The sequence below is a fragment of the Gopherus evgoodei genome, chromosome 4 (assembly GCF_007399415.2).
Source record: "Gopherus evgoodei ecotype Sinaloan lineage chromosome 4, rGopEvg1_v1.p, whole genome shotgun sequence".
Lineage (NCBI taxonomy): Eukaryota > Metazoa > Chordata > Testudines > Testudinidae > Gopherus > Gopherus evgoodei.
The window spans coordinates 121,852,569-121,876,559 of record NC_044325.1 but is presented as its reverse complement, the minus strand read 5'-3'; the positions used below and the strand labels follow the sequence as shown (position 1 = coordinate 121,876,559).

Below are 23,991 nucleotides of genomic sequence, written 5' to 3'. Positions count from 1 at the left end.
ACAATAAAAAGTATAACATGCTTCTTGGCATTTAAACTTAACCCGCTAAACCCCCATTCGAGGTAGTGTATCTCACCTAAAGCAATCTCCCAGGATCTCCAACCAGCATAGCCAGGATCCATCTTTCATGAATTCAAAAAGTGTTGTCCTTTTTGCTTCCTCAGTGAAAGATGAAAGAGTGGCCCTTTGCCTCTCCTTATTTCCTGTAAAATTCATTGTTTTGTCCCTGGAGTTAAGCAAATCCCTGTGGTTTATTCCCTAGTATGCTGGTTCCATGTTGCCTTCCATCCTCATATTGATGTCATATGCAAATAGGCTTCCATTGTGTTTGTTTTCGTGCTTATTCTACACGTGAACCAAGGCAGACAGGTGAATATACATCCTTTGTCTGGTCAAAATCCTGAAAACATATTTTCTAATATATACCCACAACTCTTTAAATATCATTTCTACATACACCTCATAGTGATTAGTAGAATCAGTATGCCATGAAAGTATTTTTTAGAGAGCTCTCTTGATCCTCTTTGGATAAATGCTATGTACAAAGTGTGCTGGGTATGGTGAGTTTGTGAAGCCTGTCAGGAGTTACTGTTGTGTAACAGTGAGCCCTTTGTCAATTGGCATTGAGGGGTTCTTGGGGTCACAGGCACACATCACAAAGTCTAAATCCCAGCAGGAAGCCAGAGAGACTCAAAGCAGAGATTCCCAGAGTGGGCCACATTTGCTGACCTGCTTCATTCAGCTGACACCAGAGGAACAGAGATGACCTGTACCTACCCATCTGTGGAGAGAGTACCTAGTGGGTGCAGAGTGGGTGCCGAGGGAGTGTCCCAGACAGAGAGAGGTGGGAACAGAGTTACTGGAGCCTATCCCCAGCTTGGGGACCATGCCTTGGGGCAACAGATACAAGGTAGAACACTTCCCAGGATGCTCTAATCCAGGGGTGGGCAAACTACAGTCCGCGGGCCACACCCAGTCCATGGGACCCTCCTGCCCGGCCCCATAGCTTCTGGCCAGGGAGTCTGCCTCAGCCCCTCCCCCGCCTTCCCCTCTCTCCCGCAACCATGCCGCTGAGCAACAGTGCTCTGGGGGGCGAGGCTGCACACTCCTGCAGGAAAGCGGGCAGCATGTCTGGCTCCAGCCAGGCTGCCAGACCTCTAAGTGGCATGATAAGGGTCCAGGGCCAGGGTTAGGGGGGTTGGATAAGGGGCAGGAGGTTCTGGGGGGCAGTGAAGGGACAGGGAGCAGGCAGGGTTGGATGAGGTGGAGGTTCTGGGAGAGTGGTCAGGGAATGGGGAGTAGGGGGTTGGATAAGGGGCAGAGAGTCCTGTGGGGCAGTAAGGGGGCAGGGGGCTGGATAGGGGTCAGGGCAGTCAGGAGACAGGGAGCAAGGGGGATAAGTAGGGGGTGGGGTCCTGGGGGGCAGTTAAGGTGGGGGAATCTCTGGAGGGGATGGTCAGGGGACAAAAAGCAGGGGGGATTAGATAGTGGGTGGGGTCCCAGGGGAGTGGTTACGGGCAGGGGGGGGGTCTCTGGAGGGGGCAGTCAGGGGACATGGAGCGGGGGGGTGGATGGGTCGATGGTTCTGAGAGGGGGCAGTCAGGGGGCAGGAAGTGGGAGAGGGTTGGATAGGTGTGGGGCCAAGCTGTTTGCAGGGCACAGCCTTCCCTTCCAGGCCCTCCATACAACGTTGCAACCCTGATGTGGCCCTCGGGCCAAAAAGTTTTCCCACCCCTGCTCTAACCTCTGCTGGGGATGCGACAGAGAATCAAGGATCTGCAATAGGAAACTGATCACAGCATATAATCTGTCCTAGTATAATATCACCAAACAGCTGACTGGCCCCATGAGACCATTCTGGGGTTCCAGGCAGGAACTTTACCTTCAAGGTTATTTGTAATTAATTAAATAAATTTAATCAAGGAGCTAGCATACCTGGAGAGCTGCATTTCCAAAGGTCCTAGACTGCTTTTCAGTGTCCCACATGAATGTCAAGAGCTAGTGCCAATGGGGATCCACGCTTTAGTGGAGTTGCGTTAGATTCCATGTACTCTGTGATGGAGTTAAACTCAGCCCTGTTCCTTTCATCCCTGTTCCTCTCACCTATGATGGCACTAGAGATCAGCTGGGTTGGTTTTATCCAGGGCTGGCTGTGGGGGCTCTCCCTAGAGGCCTCTGGAATTCACTCCCTGGGGCATCAGTTTACCAGAGCAAATTGCAGGGAGCATATATTTTTATAAGCTTCTCTTTGCAGTGCTTGCCTTATTATTCATATCATGGTGCAGCAATTGGTGGGGAGGGACACTGTAGCCTACCCACTTTTTAACATCGGCGTAATTTGGGGGGCAGAAGGCTGCATTCTCCCCCCACAACTGTAAGCTCCTCCACCACGAAATGCAGCCCCTGCTAGTGGCACCAGCCTTACCCTCCCCTCACCATGAATCTCTGCCCCTCTCAATGCCCCTCTCTGCTCCTCCTCCTCCTCTTGAGGCCCTGGCCCCTGACCAGGCTAGAAGCTGGAGCTGGGCACTGGTAAGAGACACCCATGGAGTCCAGGCCACTGTGGGGAGTCCCAGACACTCCACCTTCCCTGGGTGGCACACCCTGAGGAGCAGAGACGCAGTCTGGGGGCTGCTCTTCAGAATTACAGTTACAGAATAGTGAGCACTTTGCCATTTGGCACTGAAGGGCACTGAGGTCACAGTGTGTGTACATTTTGTTTGTATATAACACGTGTCTGTTGCAGTGCAGTTTGCTCTCGATGTTACTAAACTCTAATCCTATCAGAGTTTTGTGTAAAGAGAGAAGATGGGGAGTAGGGGACCTGTGGGTCTGAAAATGGCTTTTTGTCCACTGCGTGTGTGCGCTTAACTTTCTGTGCATCTCTTTGTGGCGCATGCCTTTAGTGTTTATATATTTGCATGTGCTATTCCTCGGGGAATTCTGTGCCAAAAAATTAAAAATTCTGCACCTAAAATTTAAAATTCTGCAGACAATTTAAAAATTCTGAAAATTCTGCATATTTTATTTGTCAAACAAAAGAATCTTGCCAGTTTCAATTATTTTGGTAATTTATTTCAAAATATCTGTCAGCAAGTATGTTTGTAACAATATAGACCAAAAAAAAAGATTCTGATAATTTTTTTGACAAATAAATTCATTACTAGGCATATTCGTACAGAATGTTGGGTAATTAATTTAAATATACAATACAGAACAGTATTTCCTGCATCTGTCAGAAGCAATGCAAATGCTTGGGAGAGTCAGAGGTAATGTAAGAGCTGAGGGAGAGGGAAGGAGCCTGGGAGTGAACCTGGAGGTTGTTGGGTGTTTGTGGCAGAAGGGTTTTCTCTTTTTTGGGGGAGGGGGAAGAATAGGATTGTTAGGGAGTTGGGAAGCCTCCCCCATGCAGACCCTGGCTGATGCCAAGCTTCTCCCATTCAGTAGGAACATCTGCCCCTGTCTCTGCACCCTCCATCCCCATGTGTCCCTGTCAAGGTATGATTCCCCCACTCTGAACCTTAGCGTCCAAAAGACGGGGTACCTGCATGAACCCCTCTAAGCTTAATTACTAGCTTAGAAATGATAGAGCTGCCACCACCCAAACATATAGTGTTTTGGGACACTTTCTGGCCCCCAAATCCTTCCCTGGGGACCCCCAGACCCAAACCCCTTGGATCTCAAAACAAAGGGAAATAAACCATTCCCCTCCTTTCTTCCTCCCAGATTCTCCCCTCCCTGGGTTACACTGGGAGATCACTATGATTCAAACTCCTTGAATCTAAAAACAGAGAGGAAATTCACCTTCCCCCCCTTCTCTCCCCCTCCCAGACTCTCCTTGAGAGAGAAACAATGATCCTAACACAGAGAGAAATCAGGCTTTTCCTCCCCCACTTCTCTCTTTTCTTCCACCAATTCTCTGGTGAGACCAGACCCCGTCCCCTGGGGTCTCACACAAGAATAAAAAAAATCAGGTTCTTAAAAAGGGAAAGCTTTTAATTAAAGAAAGAGAAAAAAGAAAAAATTATCTCTGTAAAATCACGATGGAAAATGTTACAGGGTCTTTCAGATTATAGACACTAGAGAGAAACCTCCCCCCAGCACAAATACAAGTTGCAGCAAACAGAGACAAAATCCTTCCAGCAAAATACACATTTGCAAATAAAGAAAACAAACATAAATCTAATCCACTTTCTACCTATTACTTACTATTTGAATAGAAGAGACTTTTTCAGAAGATTGGAGAGTCTGTATACATGTCTGGTCCCTCCCAGACCCCAGAGAGAACAAAGAAAAACCCAAAAAGCACAAACAAAGGCTTCCCTCCACCGAGATTTGAAAGTATCTTGTCTCCTGATTGGTCCTTTGGTCAGGTGTTCCAGGTTTACTGAGCTAGTTAACCCTTTATTGGTAAAAGAGACATTAACCCTTAACCATCTGTTTATGACAGTCCCTCAATGCTGTCTCCCCACTAGCTCCTGAGCCCATACCCCAGTCTGTCTCCCCCACTAGCCATTCTGAACTCCAGTCTGTGACTCCCTCAGAAACCCTGTGTGCCCCACTCTGTCCTAATCTGGCCTCGTGGGTAGGGTTCTGTGATGAACTTCTACTCCTCTGCAGCACTAGGCATGCACAGAATTTTTTTCCCTGCAGAAAATACATTCTGCCCAGAAGTGTTGTAGTTGTGTCTTTTGCCCTCCAGAGGTTGCTGTAGTATCAGAAGAACTGCATTCATGCTGTTGGTTGCTCAGGTGACACAGTGACCTCTGCTGGGAAAAAGGCACAACTTCAGCACTTCTGAGGCAGAATGAATTTTATGAGGAAAAAGAATTAAATTATGTGGGACAGATGAATTCTGCACATCTACAGATGCACAGAATTCCCCCAGGAGTAAATTGTGCATTTGCATGTGTGTTGTTTCCTAAAAAACATTACCTTGTAATTTGAAAAATTACTAAAGCCTTTGTCAGGTAAAAAGTGTATTTTTGACATTTTCTAAATGCTTTCTTTCAGTGGTTTTAAACTAACATTTAGTCTAAATCAAAATGGTTGCACAGAACATTTCAGTTTCAACAAAGCGGAGTTTTCCAATGGAAGAATGTCCCACTGAACTTTTACCTACTCTAGAATGCAACTTAAGGTGGTTTGTTTATAAAATAGTGCATAGTCTGATTTGAATGGGTGTTTACCTGTTTTGGAAAGGAAGTGGGAGGAGGAGGGTGAGTGTGTGATGTTCTATGGTTTTTACAAGAATTTTAAAACATATTTAAATGCATGCCCATGTATAGGTGCATTTATAGGTTGAAAAGTATGTTAGCACAATGTGAAGACCCTGGATAGTTTCCCCCTCTCATTGGAGGAGAGTGAAAGCGTGTCTACATCCCTTGGCGTTTAAAGCATTTTAATCCCTTGTGACATTGCCAGCATTCTTCTTTCCCTCCTCCACTTTGTGCTTTAACATCAGGCATAACAACTGGTCTGATGCTACAGAATGGAAGCAAGTTATTTCTGGTTTACTTACATCACATATTAGTGTTTTAGTTCCCATATAGATTCTAACAGGCTTTCCCTCATCAGACATATGTTTTCAATTGCAAACTTCTTTGCACATCTTATTAAACACCTCTTTCTATTTCATTTTTCATGTGTTAGCTGTGTTTCTTTACCATTTCTAAGGGTGGCTCAAAAATAACAATACCTACGTCTGATATGTTGCCTTTACTCTATAGATCTGAGTGCTTTACAAAGGAAGTCACTATCAATATTCCCATTTTACCAATGGGGAAACGGCGGCACAGTCACTTGCCCAAAGTCACCTAGCAGGCCATTGGCAGAGCTGGGAATAGAAACCAGGTCTCCTGAGTTCTAATCTAGGGGTCTATGCACTAGGCATAATACTGCCAATTGTGGGTGCTAGGGTGTGGTGGCTGTTACTAACAGATTTTACTGTACTAGTGTCTCCAAAGAAATTCTCTCTGCCTGGCTGACTCTTGGTGTTTTTAAGGAGATTATTACTGCAAAGGACCCTTAATGAATGACCTGTCCCAACTTCCTCAACTGAGTAACACACACTGTGCTTCTGTTACATTAACATTCATGTGCAATTTCTTTTTCAGTTTTGGATCTTGAGCAACCTGAAGAAGCAGGTATGTGACAATCTAACAAAGAATTGTGTTCAGGAATAAACAATGATTACAGGCATTAGACTACAGCTGCAAAATGTTCAGTTCACTAGTAGAAATAACAACACTCCAGGGCTTGTCTTCACAGGGACACTTGGGAACATTAAGATGAATTAGTTACAGGTGAGATATTAAAGCACACTAAACCCCTGTATAGATCCAAGGAGGATTAACTTACCACAAATCTGGCTGCTTTACTCCTGAATGAGAGCATCCCTATGAGTGGTTTAACTAGGTTTAACTTATGCACACTGACCTCACTCTTTTAGTTGATTCACCTTAGCTACTGAGTCTCCCAGCATAGGCGTAGCTTCAGATTATAGTCTCATCAGATCACACAGGCTAACTTGCTTTGGATGGGAGATGAGGAAACAAGTTGAAGATCTTCATGAAACATTTAGATGCACAGAAAATGGTGCTGGTGATTCAGAGGAGCTCTGTTCTCTGAATCAGTACAGAATCATTGCACCAGCATTGTGCTGGAGGACACTCTGATGTCAGGATTACTATATTTTAAATAAAGTAAAGTAACTAGAGGTCCTCATCTATGGTTCTTAAAGATGCTCTGGCGCTTTTAAAATCCCTGGACACTGGACAAATTCTAGTTTGTGTAGCTACATTTTCACACCTAAATTCCCAGGACTGTTTCTGTTGTATATGAAGCAGTGAAGAATGTCCTGTCCTAACTTGTTATGTAGTGCAGTTGTGCACTCTTAAACAGTTAACAGCTTTCACCTTAGAGATGGGTTCATTTCAGTATTTAGTGAAATGTCTCCTCTATATGTATACACAGAAGGCTGAATACTACAGGTTTTATTCACATGACTACTTTCAATCAGGGGCGGCTCTAGACATTTCACCGCCCCAAGCAAGGCGTCATGCCATGGGGGGCGCTCTGCTGGTCGCCGGTCCCGTGGCTCCGGTGGACCTTCCGCAGGCATGCCTGCAGAGGGTCTGCTGGTCCCACAGCTTTGGTGGAGCCACGCGGGACCAGCGGACGCTCCGTAGGCATGCCTGCGGGAGGTCCACCGAAGCCGCGGGACCAGAGGACCCTCCACAGGCATGCCGCCGAAGGCACCCTGCCTGCTGCCCTCCCTGCAACCGGCAGAGCATCCCCTCACGGCATGCCACCCCAAGCACGCACTTGTCTTCCTGGGGCCTGGAGCCGCCCCTGCTTTCAATGAGACTACTGATATGAGTGAAGATTGTCGGATCAGGCCCATAGTAAATTGATTTGGAGACATTTTATGACGACAGATACAATATGAACTTAAGGTACCAGTATTGTTTAAATAGCTTTATTGTAAGAGTAGTGATGACAGTATTTTCTCTGAAATTTTAATTCAATATATCTAATGTTTTATGTCATTAACTTAGATTACAGGTTGAAGTATAGTGAACACATACAAAACCAGTACAAGGTTATAAAAGACATGAACTCTCATCTTGGTGAGAATGTGAATCTAAATAGCAGGTACACAAAGCTGATTATCGTAAAGGAACATCGTTCCAAAAAGGAGCGAGAACATGAAATAATGGACTCAGGACGCAGACATGCAGAAATCATCACTAAGCGAGCTAGTTCTGTTACAATCAACTGTTTATTTGACCCTGATAAGGATGGACAAATACCACCAATCGTTGTGCTGCAGGGAGCTGCAGGGATTGGGAAAACAATGACAGCAAAAAAGATAATGTTTGACTGGGCAGTTGGAGAACTTTATCAGAGCAGGTTTGATTATGTCTTCTACATAAACTGTAGGGAAATTAACTCTGGCATTGAGCAGGGAAGTGTTGCTGATTTGACTTTGAAGAATTGTCCTGATCAAAATGCACCAGTTGATAAGATTTTGAGGAATCCAGAGAAACTCCTGTTCATAATTGATGGTTTTGATGAACTGAGATTTTCATTTGCACAGTCAGAAAGTAATCTGTGCTCTGATCCCTTTGAGAAGCAGTCAGCAGCAATGATACTGAGCAGTTTATTTAGGAAAAAAGTTCTTTCCAAATCCTACTTAATAGTCACGACAAGACCAACAGCTCTGGAGGAACTCCAGCAGTATTTGCAAGGTGAATGGTATGCAGAAATACTGGGATTTACTGAAGCTGAGAGGGAGGAATATTTCTACAAGTTCTTCAAGAATGAAGAAAAAACAAGAAAAGCCTTTAATTTTGTAAAAGAGAATGAAATGCTCTTCACCATGTGCTTTGTTCCCATAGTGTGTTGGATCATCTGCACGGTTCTGAATCAACAGATGGAAGAAGGTAAAGATCTTGCACAAGATTCAGAAAGAATCACTGGTATGTACATGCTCTATGTTTTCAGCCTATTAAAGGGTCACAGCAGCAATTCAAAGCAGCAGATACAAGTTAACTGGAAGGGACTTTGCTCCTTGGCTGCAGATGGAATCTGGAGGCAGAAAATACTGTTTGAGGAAGAAGAATCAAGAAGCATGGCTTAGATATGTCTGACTCTCTCTTTCTGAATGAAAATGTTTTTCTAAAATATAATGACACAGAGTGTGTTTACAGCTTCATTCACTTGAGTCTTCAAGAGTTTTTTGCAGCTTTATTTTATGTATTGGAGAAAGAAGATACAATGGTGGAGGAGTCAGAAACTGCTGTCAACGATGTGAAAAAATTGTTAGAAAACTATGGAAAATCTAGAAATTATTTAACGTTAACAGTGCGATTCCTGTTTGGTCTCTTAAATACAGAGACAATGGAGGCCATCAACAAAAAGATTAAATGCAAAATTTCATCCAAAATAAAACCAGATTTACTAAAATGGATTAAAAACAAACTGAAAATATCATCCTTGTCTTGGAAGTCTGATGAGGAGTTATCACCCTTGAAAAGTGCTGAGATGATTTACCTGCTTGAGGAGTTTCACTGCTTGTACGAAATTCAGGAACAGAGTTTTGTGCAAAGCGCGCTGAATCATTTCACTGAGCTCAATTTAGCTGAATACAATTTTAGCAAAATGGATCAAGTGGCTCTTTCATTCTGTCTAAAAAACTGTTGTAAACTGGAGACACTTAATCTAAATCTGTGCCTCTTTGGATCTGAAGACCCGAACAAGGATTTCCCAAGGCCACCCAAGCAGCAGTGTCTGTAAGTATTGCCCAAACTCCAAAAACACCTACATAATTTCATAGGTAGAGAAATTATTGAGGGAGAAGGTAGTTAAAAAATGGAAGATGACAGCAGACAAAGTTGTTCAGGATGCAGGATCAGGTGGCTATTTAACGGTAAAACGGAGAAGATATTATGAAGGGGTGAGACTCTGTCTCCTTTGCTGGGCTGATGCTTGTGAGTGCTGCTGCCTCCTGTATCTAAGGAGGCAGGGGATGGCGCTGCTCCAAGAAGGCAGGAAGTCACCCTAAATTGGTCAGCAAAGGGATGCCGCTGTTGAATTTGGCAGCCTAAATGGTGACCTGTCACAGGGCAAACCTTCTCCTACCCTGGGGTACTGCTGCCTAACCTGTTCTCGTGGTCTCCTGGCCACAAACACACATGTGTTGTTGCCCTTTCGCCACGTGGGCGTTTAATTTTCACATCCCACAGGCGTACAGCAGGAGGGGATTTCCACACAGCGTTCTCCCCTCTCCCAGGCTCACCCTCTGAGCTCTTCCTGTCACTTCCTGCCCCTTCCAAATACTGAGCCAACTGCCTGATCAATCCCAGCACTTGTCATCCAAGTGTCAGTAATCTCCAACAACAGAAACGGGTTAATTGGCTTCAGTTAAGCCTGCAGTTTTCCCGGCACTGCAGCAACTTCTGTGGCCAGGGTGCTACAGCTAGCATCCTGTCACATGACCTCTAGGGCACAACTCAAAAGGGGTCATAAAAATCCAAGTTACCAGTGAGCACAAGGGGGGAGAGGACACAGCTAAAACAAAACCACACAACCTCACACTGTGAAAGAAATGAACTACACTCTCAAGTTGGAAGCAACAAAATCAGAGACAGCTTTATTCAGGACATGCAATTGCAAGGGAAGAACACAGCTGACAGAGAGCATCTCTGCCTCAGTTTCTCCAAAGTACAAGCAAAATCACACAAGCTTTTAGACCTCTTTGTAACGTGCATTAATTACTGACATCTGCATTTTATTTGGCTATATGCTATCTGTTCCGGTATTTTCTCACTTTCTCTTCTCAAACATAGTTAACTCAAGGCTAAGTCACACTGACTATTCTGCTGTTTTCCACTCGCTTTTGACGTGAGCCCTGCTTCTACAGGTCTCGTGATATTAGGCTAAGACTTGACAGAACAGTTGCTCTGTCTCTGACACTTAAATAGCTGCATTTAAACCCTCTCTTTCTTTCCCTGCTTCCACAACACACTTACCCTTTCCTTCACCTGAGGCTCTCTCCCTCTTTTGAGAGATTAACAATCTTCTCCTCTGCTATCCCCATAGGCCTCTCACCCCTGGAGCAGTGATCCTTCTTACTCAGGTCACACACCCCAGAAAACGCCCACTTTCTGGGTAAGGAAGGGGATTTGCACCTGCAGAGTCCTATCCCACTGAAACAGAGATGGGGCACTTGGAGAGGGTGCCAGAATCAGGAGAGAACCAATTAATAAAACATGTTTTAGCTTGATGGCAGAAAAGAAATATCTTCCCCATACTATTGTGTGTGCTGCTGTTGACAAATTGCATTGTCAGTTGCTTCACCCCACTTCAGTTCCTTATTTCATTTCGAAATACACTCAAGAGACTAGCTCTGTGCCTTAAAGACTGACGCTCCTCAATCAAGCAGGGGGCCGAAAACTAAGTTCTCCACCACTAGTCCACCAGCCCTCCAGGCCCCCACATAATAGCTTTGTGACACCGCCCCCCACAGGGGTCAGACGCCAAGTTTGAGGACCTCTGCAGTGATGCGTTTACAAAGACCTGTTTATTAGAGCTGGGCAGAAAATAAAAAATAGTTCTCAGTGAAAGTTACCTTTTTCACAAATTGTCTGAACAGGAAAGTGTTACACTTCATAGAACCTGTTCTCTTTGACTTTTTGGGCAGGATTCACAAAAGGGTCAATTTAGATGCCTACGTCCAAAATTCAGACACACAAAACCTCCGCACAGCTGCTGCCTAAGCCTATACGTGCCTAAACTCCAGAGGCACCTGTTTTCCTTAGTAAAATCTCCCTGGTGCCCAAATTGCTGCCTCTTGGCATGCACACAGCTGCCTCAGACTTGAGACCGCAGAGCAGCTCAGCACCTACTGCTTGCCTGGGCCCCAGCAGGATTCACCAAAGGTACGTTCCTCGGCAATATAGACTGCAGGGTCAGATCCAGTTGTATAGTCAGAGGCCATCTAAGAACCAGGAGCGGCACAAGGGATTTTGGCGCACTAGGCGCAGGGCTGGCTTGCCAGTCCCGCGGCTCTGGTGGACCTCCCACAGGCGTTCCTGCTGACGGTCCGCTGGTCCCGCGGCTCCAGTGGACCTGCCACAGGCGTGCCTGCGGATGCTCCACCGGAGCTGTGAGACCAGTGGACTGTCCGCAGGGACGCCTGCGGGAGGTCCACCGGAGCAGTCTTCCGCCATCCCAAATCCTGGAGCCCTAGCCAACCACCTAGGTCGCCTAAATGGAAGCACCGGCCCTGCTAAGAACATGCCTAATAAATCACGCCTCACATAGAGCTTACGGTGGTCCCCTTTATCTTCGTGGTTAGTACACCTGGGGTGTAGGAGTCCCAGGTTCAATTCCCTCCTCTGCCTGAGGGGGCTGGAATCCACATCTCCCACCCCTCAGGAGTGCACCCGATCCACCAGGCCAGCCTGAGGTGGGACCGTCTCAATCTCTCCTGTTGAAGCTGTTCCACTCTGTGTAAATAATCTTGGGAGCAGGGACTGGAACCAGGTCTTGTCCCTCCCAGGTGAGTGCTCTCACCACTAGGTGAAAGGTTGTAAGGGGGCACAATCACCATTGCCTCCAGCCATGTTTTGTGTGAAAAAGATCTGGCCCAGCCTAGGCACCTGGCTCCAGGAGAGGGTTCACAGCTGTGAATCACAATTGGAAGAAAGCACCTAATTCCTTGATGCGGTAGGGTGAGGCTAAGGCCTCACCCCTTTCCTCAAAATTTCCTTTTGGCTAGTTTAGGTGGCTCGCTGCTCAGTGGCTTTTGTGGATCCCATTCTTTTGGCATTTAACGTTCCCCATGCGTTGTACAGGGAGCCTGGGCACCTAACTTGAGGTTGTGAATTCCACTAGGCAGCAGGGCATGTAGAAGTTAGGTGCTGCAGCACTCTGGCCAAGTGCCCCTTGGGGATCCCACCCCCTGGATTTACGATCCATCTTTTGGTAAAAGATGTTATTTGTCTGGAGAAATGACAATGAACAGAAACAGTGGAGTAACTCAGTTGCAGCGTATGATCCCGCCACCCAAGAGGATATTACCACATTCAGGAAACAGAATTAAAATCTATCTCCAGAAAGCAACATAGACATTTTCTATTCTTCTCTTTCTAGGGAACTACATCAGGATGAGTCAAATCATTCGGATATTTACCTGTTCTGTCGAGCGCTGAAGGAACCAAACTGTAAATTAAAGAAACTAAAGTAAGAAACTTTTTTTTTCCTTTTAAAAACCCTCCTGTTACTGCTGTTATCCCAGCAACGCTACAGCTGTGCAGCTCTCTGTACCATGGCTGCTGTATTGACCATGTATGGATTCATAGAGTCCAAAGCCAGAAGGGAGCACTGTGGTCATCTACTCTGACCTCCTGTATAACACAGGCCATAGAACTTCCCTGAAATATAGTCTGTATATACTGTAGGCAGCAGCTGCGCACCTAAGAAATTATTTAATCTCAGAGACTCAGGCAGTGAAATTTTTTTTGCTAATGTAATGCCTTAGCTTTCAAAAAGAATTGTACCGTGGCTAACACCATACCAGTTCTTCCATGATCTACAAGCCAGTATGTTCAGATAAACAGGATTTATAAGACTAGCTGTAATAGTGCCATCTGATTACTCACTTATGCTATTATGGAGTGTATGCCGGCAGATACAATGACAGAATCCTACAAATATCCATCAGCCATCTGTGTGGCTGTATTGTCTGTTGGCTCAGGTACACACTGCTAATGGCTTCCCCACAGGGACCTTCCCCATTGCAAATGCCGCTTTCATGATGCCATCTCTGCTACTGTGCTTCAGTCACAGTGGCATGATGATGACTGCTTTTGGGATCATGCCATCCCAAATGCACCCGCCCACCCACTGCTCTAGGCCTTCTGCCTCTCACCAATCTGGGAGCAACTTCACGCTGCTTCAGCCCCTTGGTTGCAATGAGCAGTAACAACCAAGGCCCACACCAACAATGGTAGGGGACATTTTTAAAATGTATAATGAGGAGTAAGGTGCCTCCCAACAGGAAACCATCAGATTATAACTCATCAGTCTGATATGGCAACTGTGTGTGTGTGTGTGTGTGTGTGTGTGTGTGTGTGTGTGTGTGTGTGTGTGTGTGTGTGTGTGTGTGCGAGAGAGAGAGAGAGAGAGAGAAAGAGAGAGAGAGAGAACCCACCAAAACCAAAAACCTTCAGCCAGGAAGAAAGCTTTGGCCTCCATTAAGTAAGGGACATCTAGGAAACAAACACAACTTCTTCAGGATGGGAGCTCCTGGGAACAACTTTATCCAATGAAACTGATGTCAAATGAAACAAAAGGTTGGCTGGAGTTTCCAAGAGCTTTATAATTTGCCCCAAGTAGGATGTTGAAGGTGTTGGAGGGCTTATCCCTTCACCCTCCCATTTCCTGTTCCTTCTCACATGAACAGAAAGCAGCAATATCCGAAGTCCAAAGGTGCAAACAATTTGATGTTTATTGGGGTGAACTTACAGCAAGCATGATTCCAGTTTCCTTCCTCCATGTCCCACTTCCCAGCTTTGACACCACAGAGCCTTGGCTGTGTCCCTGTCCCCATTCCCTGTTCCCATTCCGCCCACTTAGCAAAACATGATTCCAGTTCCTGCCCCCCACTTCCTGATTGACTGCAGACTATCTAGTAAAACTTGAGTTCTGCTTAGCTATACCAAACATTTCACTGAAATTTAATTAACCAATCCTAACATACTGTAATATGATTATTTAACTAATTATATCCCACAACCTTATTTGGTTTACACCCAACAAAATTAATTATACAGCAGCCAGAAATAGTCGCAGAAACAGACGGAGATTATACAGACAAACAATAGGGAAGTGAGAACTACGGTGATACAACAAAGAAATGAAGATTTCACACCCCAGCTATTGATAAGTGAGTTCTTGCCACACAGGATGCTATCAAACTAATTTTTCATCCGACGAAGTGGGTATTTATCCATGAAAACCTTATGCTCCAATACGTCTGTTAGTCTATAAGGTGCCACAGGACTCTTTGTCATTTTTTAAGTTTTCTTTAAGTCTTTTAGTCTCTTCCCTTTCTCTGGAGGTGATAGATTGGATCACATTTTCAACAGCCCAAAACTGCCTTACTTCAGTGTGACTGGTGAGGATGTGACCGTTCGCTTCCCAGCTTATGGCTGCCCCTGCGGTTCAGCCAAAGGCCTTAGCCTAAGAACAGGGCCTTAGACTATCATAGTGAGAGAAGGCCTATAAACAGGCAAAATTATTTTGATTTTTGTTTTGTACCTCTATAACTAGCTAAGTGATAAGAATACACTTAAATTCTTAAAGCATAGGCCTTTGCAGACAGGCCTGAATATCTACATCCTAACACTTAACTTTGTAATATTTGTAAAGTGGATCAGTCATGAGAGCCTGAAACTCCTCACGCTGAGAGCTACAGTCATTGTAAATAGGAAATTAATCTTCCATATAAGCAAATGAAGCTACCATTAACTGAGTGGTTCAAAAGAAGCTTTTGTCAGTGTGGTTAGGATGGCAATACTATTGCATAACACAGGGGGGCTGCTTGATGGGGTGTCAATGTGTCAATCCCCACATGAACCAGATGCTGTGGAGCTGCAGAAACACTTTGTCTAGTTGGTGACAGGCTGAAATAGCAGGTTTAGCTAATTCTGCTTAATAACACTGGCAGGCAGTTGGCCAGTAGAGGAGCTGCAATGGTGAGACATAGTAAAAACAATTTCACTTAGGGAAATGCCAGCCTTGTCTGGTGTATGTAGGGTAACCAGACAGCAAGTGTGAAAAATCGGGAAGGGGGTGAGGTAGGGTAATAGGAGCCTATATAAGAAAAAGACCCAAAAATTGGGACTCCCCCTATAAAATCGGGCCATCTGGTCACCCTGAGTGTATGGTTAAGTTCAGAGAAAACAGGAGAGGCAGTGGGGGGCAATGGACCCACAGATTTGGACCTTAGCGTCCAAAATATGGGGGTTAGCATGAAAAACCTCCAAGCTTAGTTACCAGCTTGGACATGGTACTGCTGCCACCACCCAAAAAATTAGAGTGTTTTTGGGGCACTCTGGTCCCCCCGAAACCCTTCCCTGGGGACCCCAAGACCCAAACCCTTGAGTCTCACAACAAAGGGAAATAAAACTTTTCCCTTCCCCCCTCCAGGTGCTCCTGGAGAGATACACAGAAGCAACCTCCGTGAATCTAAGCAGAGGGAGTCCACCCTCTGTAATTCCAGTCCTGGAAACAAAAGCACTTCCATCTTCACCCAGAGGGAATGCAAAATCAGGCTAGTAAATCTAACACACACAGACCTCCCCCTGACTTCTTCCTCCCACCAATTCCCTGGTGAGCTGCAGACCCAATTCCCTGAAGTTCCCCACTAAAGAAAAACTCCAACAGGTCTTAAAAGAAAGCTTTATAGAAAAAGAAAGAAAAATACATACAAATGGTTTCTTTGTATTAAGGTGACAAATACAGGGTCAATTGCTTAAAAGAAATATGAATAAACAGCCTAATTCAAAAAGAATACAATTCAAAGCACTTCAGCAATTATAGACATGTAAATACAAAAGAACATATAAATCCTTATCTGATCTTTGGTACTCACTACTGGGAAACAGAAGATTAGAAAGCAGGAAATAGAAAAACTTCTCATCCGAGAGAGCATACAGGCAGAAAACAAAGAACTCAGACACACAATTCCCTCCACCCAGAGTTAAAAAAAATCCTGTTTCCTGATTGGTCCTCTGGTCAGGTGGTTCAGATTATTCCTTTCCAGGTGAAAGAGACGTTAATCCTTAGCTATCTGTTTATGACACGCCCCCCAAATTGCAGACAGTGGGGAAGCTTACTGGCGGCAATTTCCTTCTAGAACTTTAAAATAAACAGATTAATACAACACATGCACCTTTACATATACCCCTAAGTATATAACTAACAGACTTCTACATTTTAAGAACACTTTTTAACTACTGAATTCTGGGAAACTCTCACGGGAGAGTGCATCAGCTACTTTGTTATAAGCTCCTGAGATGTGCTGAATCTTAAAATCAAAATCTTGGAGAGCTAAACTCCAACGAAGAAGTTTTTTATTGTTCTCCTTGGCAGTATGAAGCCACTTTAGTGCAGCTTGGTCAGTTTGTAGCTGGAACCGCCATCCCCAAACATATGGGCGTAGCTTGTCCAGGGCGTACACAATGGCGTAGCATTCCTTTTCACTGACTGACCAGTGACTTTCCCTCTCAGACAGTTTCTTGCTGAGAAACACGACAGGATGGAAGTTGTGATCTGTTGCTTTCTGCATGAGCACTGCTCCTATACCACACTCAGATGCATCTGTGGTTACTAGGAATGGCTTGTCAAAGTCCGGGGCCCTGAGCACAGGGTCAGACATGAGCGTTGCCTTAAGTTGGGTAAAGGCCTTTTGACACTCATTAGTCCACTTAACTGCATTTGGCTGGGTCTTTTTGGTCAGGTCGGTCAGTGGGGCAGCGATTTGGCTGTAGTGTAGTACAAATCGCCTGTAGTATCTGGCCAAGCCTAAGAAGGATTGGACCTGTTTCTTTGACCTTGGGACAGGCCACTTTTGGATAGCATCCACCTTGGCCTGTAGGGGGTTTATGGTTCCTCGACCCACCTGGTGCCCCAGGTAAGTCACTCTGTTTTGGCCTATTTGACACTTTTTGGCCTTAACAGTTAGTCCGGCCTGCCTGATGCGCTCAAAGACCTTTTCCAGGTGTAGGAGGTGTTCGGGCCAGGAGTCTGAAAAAATGGCCACATCATTGAGGTAGGCAACTGCAAATTCTCCCAGTCCTGCTAGTAGACCCATCTACCAGCCTCTGGAAGGTGGCGGGTGCATTTCGAAGGCCGAAAGGAAGGACATTAAATTCATACACCCCCGCATGGGTGACGAATGCTGACCTCTCCTTGGCAGGTTTATCTAGCGGTACTTGCCAGTACCCCTTGGTTAAGTCTATTGTAGAGATGAACTGGGCCCGTCCCAACTTTTCCAATAGCTCATCAGTGCGTGGCATTGGATAGTTGTCCAGACGAGTTACCGCATTTAGCTTACGGTAGTTCATGCAAAAGCGTATTTCCCCATCTAGTTTGGGTACCAGAACCACTGGAGATGCCCATGCACTGGTAGATGAGCGGATTATACCCATCTGTAGCATGTTCTGGATCTGCCATTCTATAGCAGCTTGGGCATGAGGAGACACCCGGTAGGGTGGGGTTCTAATGGGGTGAGCATTACCTGTGTCAATGGAGTGGTATGCCCGTTCAGTCCATCCTGGGGTGGCTGAGAACAATGGGGCGAAGCTAGTGCACAGCTCCTTGATTTGTCACCGCTGCAGACGTTCCAGGGTGGTTGAGAGGTTCACCTCTTCCACGCCACCGTCTTTTTTCCCTTCGTAGTAGACACCGTCAGGCCACTCAGCCTCATCTCCCTGGACTGTAAACTGACAAACCTGTAAGTCTTTGGAATAGAAAGGCTTGAGAGAATTAACATGGTACACTCTGGGCTTTAGTGAGGAATTGGGAAATGCTATGAGGTAGTTCACAGTTCCCAGGCACTCTTGGATCGTGAATGGCCCTTACCATGATGCTTCCATCTTATGGGCCTGTTGCGCCTTCAAGACCATAACCTGGTCTCCTACCTTGAAGGAACGTTCTCTGGCATGTCTGTCATACCAGGCCTTTTGCTCTTCCTGAGCATCCTTTAGGTTTTCTGTAGCAAGGGCTAAAGAGTGTCGGAGGGTGCTTTGTAGGTTGCTTACAAAGTCCAGAATGTAAGAAGGCCTCGGTGTCATCACCTGCCTTGTAGGTGGGAAATTTTCTGGGATGTGGAACCATAATTGGCGAAGGGTTGTTAGGATTGGCTGGCACATTCAGCTCAGCTTGCGCTAAGTCCAGTTTATGTTTTCTCTGTTTTTTCTTTTCTTTATTTTCTTTTTGTTGTTTTTCCAGGTTTCGGCGGTGGGCCACCTCTTTTTCTTCTAGTTTTTTGTGGTGGGCTGCATTTTTGGCATCTTGTTTTTTTTTATGGGCTGCCTGTTTGATTTGTTTTTCTCTTTCTTTCAGCTCCACCTTTTTTTCTTTTTTTTCTAGTTGTCGCCTGTGTTCTGCTTCTTTGCTTTGTCCTTCGGCCTCCATTTTTGTCTTGTTAGGCATGGTTCCTGTTTTCTTGTGTTGGGGTGCCCTCCGGTGTTTATTGTTTGAACTGCAGGCTCTGTTGTCTCCTGGGGTCTGCCTAGCAACAGTGCCTTTTTCCCTTTCTTCCTTTAGCTAATCTTTTCAATGTTAAGTAAACCAGAAAAACCACTTTATTTGCATGTATATAGTGCTGGTAATGACTCTCAATGGGAGTGCTATTGTGTGACAAAAGACCTGTTTGTCACAGCTTAATGGTTCCTTGCTTAATATGCAAGCCAAAAACTACCAGAGAGAGCAGAAAAAAAAATTCTTTCTGGTTCCCTTTTAAAACCAAACTGTTTCTCTCTGCTAAAAAGCCACTAGCAGAGAAAAGAAAAATATAATATTCCTACTGGCTTTTGGATTCTATCTTTCCCAACGCTGCCACCATGTCATATAACCTGGTCCCAGATTTGGACCTTAGCGTCCAAAACATGGGGGTTAGCATGAAAACCTCCAAGCTTAGTTACCAGCTTGGACCTCCCACAGCTGCCACCATGTCATATAACCTGGTCCCAGATTTGGACCTTAGCATCCAAAATATGGGGGTTAGCATGAAAACCTCCAAGCTTAGTTACCAGCTTGGACATGGTACTGCTGCCACCACCCAAAAAATTAGAGTGTTTTGGGGCACTCTGGTCCCCCCGAAACCCTTCCCTGGGGACCCCAAGACCCAACCCTTGAGTCTTACAACCAAGGGAAATAAATTTTTTCCCTTCCCCCCTCCAGGTGCTCCTGGAGAGATACACAGAAGCAACCTCCGTGAATCTAAGCAGAGGGAGTCCACCCTCTGTAATTCCAGTCCTGGAAACAAAAGCACTTTCCTCTTCACCCAGAGGGAATGCAAAGTCAGACTAGTAAATCTAACACACACAGACCTCCCCCTGATTTCTTCCTCTCACCAATTCCCTGGTGAGCTGCAGACCCAATTCCCTGAAGCTCCCCACTAAAGAAAAACTCCAACAGGTCTTAAAAAGAAAGCTTTATATAAAAAGAAAGAAAAATACATACAAATGGTCTCTCTGTATTAAGGTGACAAATACAGGGTCAATTGCTTAAAAGAATATTGAATAAACAGCCTTATTTAAAAAGAATACAATTTAAAGCACTTTAGCAACTATAGACATGTAAATACAAAAGAAAAACCTACATTGTACTCACAACTTGGAAACAGAAGATTAGAAAGCAGGAAATAGAAAAAATCCTTCTCTAGCTGAGAGAGATTCAGGCAGAAGACAAAGAACAAAGGACACACACACAACAAACCCTCCACCCAGATTTGAAAAAGTCTTGTTTCCTGATTGGTCCTCTGGTCAGGTGGTTCAGATTACTTCTTTCCAGGTGAAAGAGACGTTAACCCTTAGCTATCTGTTTATGACACCCCCATCCTGTGCCCAGTCTGGGGCCATGGCACTCACCCCACCCTACAGAATTACTTGCACAGGAAGGGCAGTATTAGCGGGCTTATTCCTTCACCTTTTTACTTCCCTGGTCCTTCTCGCATGAACAGAGAGCAGCAATATCCGAAGTCCAAAGGTGCAAACAATTCAATGTTTATTGGGGTGAACTTCCAGGAAGCATGATTCCAGTTTCCTTCCTCAGTGTCCCCCTTCCCAATTCTGACAGCTCAGAGCCTTGCCTGTGTTCCTGTTCCCATTCCCTGTTCCCATTCTTCCCCCCTTAGTGAAACATGATTCCAATTCTCCCACTCTCATTCCCTGTTCCCATTCCCCCCTTACTTCCTGATTGACTGCAGAGTATCTAGTAAAACTTGAGTTCTGCTTAGCTATACCTTAACCAATCATTTTACTGAAATTTAACCATCCTAACATACTGTAACATGGTTATTTAACCAATTATATCCCACCACCTTAATTAGTTTACACTCTACAAAATTAATTATACAGCAGCCAGAAACAATCACAGAACCAGACGGAGATTATACAGACAAACAATAGGGAAGTTGAGATGACAGTGATAGAACAATACAGAAACAAGGATTTCACATCCCAGCTATTGATAAGTGAGTTCTTGTCAGACAGGATGCTGTCAAACTAAGTTTCCTTTTACATCTTCTAGGCTCTCCCCTTTCTCTGGAGGTGATAGGAATATCAGGACAAGATTGTATTTCTAACAGCCCAATAGCACCTTATTTCAATGTGACTTGTTTGGAATGTGAGGATGTGACCATATACTTCCCAGTTTATGGCTGGCCTCTGCTGCTTAGCTGAAGGCCTTAGCCTAAGAACCAGGCCTCAGACTGTCATAGTAAGAAAAGGCCCTTACGCAGACAGTGATTTTGATTCTTTCTAGCTAAGTGATAAGAATACACCTAAATTCTTAAAGTATAGGCCTTTACAGACAGGCCTGAATATCTATATCCTAATAGGGCTGTGTCTGTCCTTCCACTGTGCTCCCCCCAGCATGTTTCTGGCTTGCTCAGCCCCTCTCCCCAGCAGCCAGACCCAGGCAGGGTGTGGACGGGCAGGGGGGTTGCAGCTCTGGGTTGCTGTCTCTGTGCAGCATGGTGGCTGTCTGAGAATGATCCTGGCTCAGGAGGCAGCAGCAGCCTGCCTCCTCCACTCCTGGCCAGGGCCTGGCTGGCCAAGCAAGCTGGAGTCTCCCCTCCCTGCAGCACGTTTCTGGGCTGCTGTCGGAAGCCCTGGTTTGCCAGCTTACTTGGAGAACTCCCTCTGAAGTCTGAAATCACTAGGGGTGAAGAATGCAAAATTAGAAAGCTGATTATACAGCTACCCAGCCTTTTGGGGCTTGACTTCCTAGGGAAAGGGGCAGTGACTAGCATTATCTGTTTTCAGGAGCCTGGGAGACAAAATAAGAGTTTAGAATAAAAGGCTGAGTTTATCTTGACAGGGGGATCTTCTTTTTGATACAACAAATAGATGTAACCTTTTATCCAATGCAAGACCCCATCCTGCTGAAGGGTTGGAAAACTGGAACCTGCCTGGGTCTCTATAGGATTGATGAGGGGTGGGAGCAGCTACTCGTAAACCATTTAGATCCTCTTAATTTTTTTGTTTTCTCTTTGTTTTTGCCCTTAAATCTGCTTTGAGAGAGCCGGTTGGTCACTGGTAGGTCACAGTCATAGGCTTTGGAGAGAAAGCAAAGCCCAGGGACTGCACTTAGACATTCTGGGGATAATCAGAATGCAACTGCCAGCTTTTTGCCACAGCCTACACACCTGGTCAGAAGGGAACGGGATGTGGGTTCCTGCCTAGAGAGAGGTGACAGCTAGAGGCCTGAGTAGTTTTCCTTGAGCAGAACACAGAGAGGGCCAAAGGTGCAGTTAACTTAAAACGCTGACAGAGAAGAGTGAAGGGGCTTGAAATGTCTCATTCATTCTTGGTACAGAAATTGGTCAAGGGTGAAATGCAAGCAGTGGGGCTTAGGCAGGATGTCACACCCAACACTGGTTTCTCATTGACCAAGGGGGAGGATTTGGGACAGGGCCTGGGGTAGGAATTGTGGGCCATTCTCAATGCTGATTGGTCAAGTAGTGAGGGTGGTGGGGAGGCCACCTGTCAGAAGAGCTGTGAGGAGTCCCGTTCACATCAGGATTGCTCTTCTTTGCCTTTTTCTCTCCTGCAGGCTGAAGAATTTCCTTCTCACAGGGGCTTGCTGTGAGGATCTCGCTGCTGTTATCATCAGTGGGAGCCTGATAGAGCTGGAGCTGGGTATTGATCATCTGGGAGATTCCGGAGTGCAGGTGCTGTGCAAGGGACTGAAGCACCCTGACTGCAAACTGCAGAGACTGGAGTAAGTAACGTTTGGCTGTGTGTTCAGGGGTCCTTACTTAAAGCACTTGACAGGGTGTGTGATTAGTGTCTGTCATCTGCTCCCTGCAGTGACATGGAGAAGCTGAGAGTTCAGGGTCTCTCCAGCACTTGTGTCAATGGCTCACAACATGCTCCAACCTAAAAAATGGAAAATTTTAAGTAAAGTGAGGCCCACACCAGCAGCTAGATCTGCTGCCCATTGGTATTTGGTAAATCAATGTTCTTATTTCCCCCCCCCCAAAAAAAAAACCAATTCTTAATAAAATGCATTTGTTTTGAAATAGCCCTTTCAGCTAACTGCCTGCTTTATAGATTGTTTGAATGACTTTTGACACCTTGAAATATTAATTTGAAATTAATTAAAGCAAAAGAGGCTCTCAATTTCCTCATCTGAGCTGAGCTATCCAATCAGCCCCAGCCACGATGGGTACTGTCTTTGAAGTTCCCAGAGTTGGGGTTGAAGGAAGCTGATCACAGCCAATCACACCACCGATTTGGAAAAATACCCTTTAAAGTGAAGCCTTACGGGAACGTGGGTGTGTGTCTTTATACTTACAAACAGGGCAGGTGAGAGCAGGTGCCATTGTTGGACTCACCATAAAAAAACTAAACCTTTTGGGGATAGCGATGGCTCTGTAAGAACTTCCAAAACTAGAACTTGGGGGTTCTGGGCCACTGTTGCTCACATATCACCACTAGAAGGCTAGGTTAGATTACTGCTGGGGGATTCTGTGGTTATATCTACACTGCAATTAAAAACCTCTGACTGGCCCATTTCAGCTGACTAAGGTTTGCTGGGCTCATGCTGCAGAGATGTTTAATTGCATAGTAGGGTTGCCAGTTTTGGTTGGATGAATTCCTGAAGGTTTCCTCACATGACATAATCTTCAATAAGACGTTCATGCTCAGGCTGCAGCATGAATGCTGGGACCAATCCATCCCTGCAGGGTCCTAGAGTAAGGGCTTCACTTCCAGCCCACAGGGGTTTTCAGCCCTAGAGTTGGAACCCTGCAAGCCTGAGTCAGCTGACCAAGGCTAGCCGTGGGGTTTTCTTCACTGTGTAGACATGGCCTGAGAAGCTAGGCTTTGCAGGAAGTACTGCATAGCTGTCTGCGACTGGCAGCCCCTCACGGGCCATTGATTGGCTGATGTTAGTATTTAAACCAGGAAGCCATCATGGGGAGATGTCTGAGGAACAGTGTAGACGGTATTCTTGCTTCTACTCCAGACCTTGCTTGTTGTAGACCCTAAACTCCAGCTTCTGATCCTAGTTTGTCCCCAACTCTGCTGTTTGCTTGCTGCCTATAACCTGATGCCTGACCCTCACTTCCTGATATCTTGACCTGGCTTGACCCCAACTGTGCTATTTGCTTGCTGCCTGAAACTGCCGGACTCTGACTGCCTGATACTCTATGACCAGCCCGATCCTGACCCTGATACCCACCTC

The 23,991-nt window shown here is 45.5% G+C and overlaps 1 pseudogene; it reads left to right on the top strand.

The window, feature by feature from the left end:
- Nucleotides 1–7,688: 7,688 nt before the first annotated feature.
- The window catches only part of LOC115650597, a 31,600-nt pseudogene continuing 15,297 nt past the window's right edge, over nt 7,689–23,991 (top strand).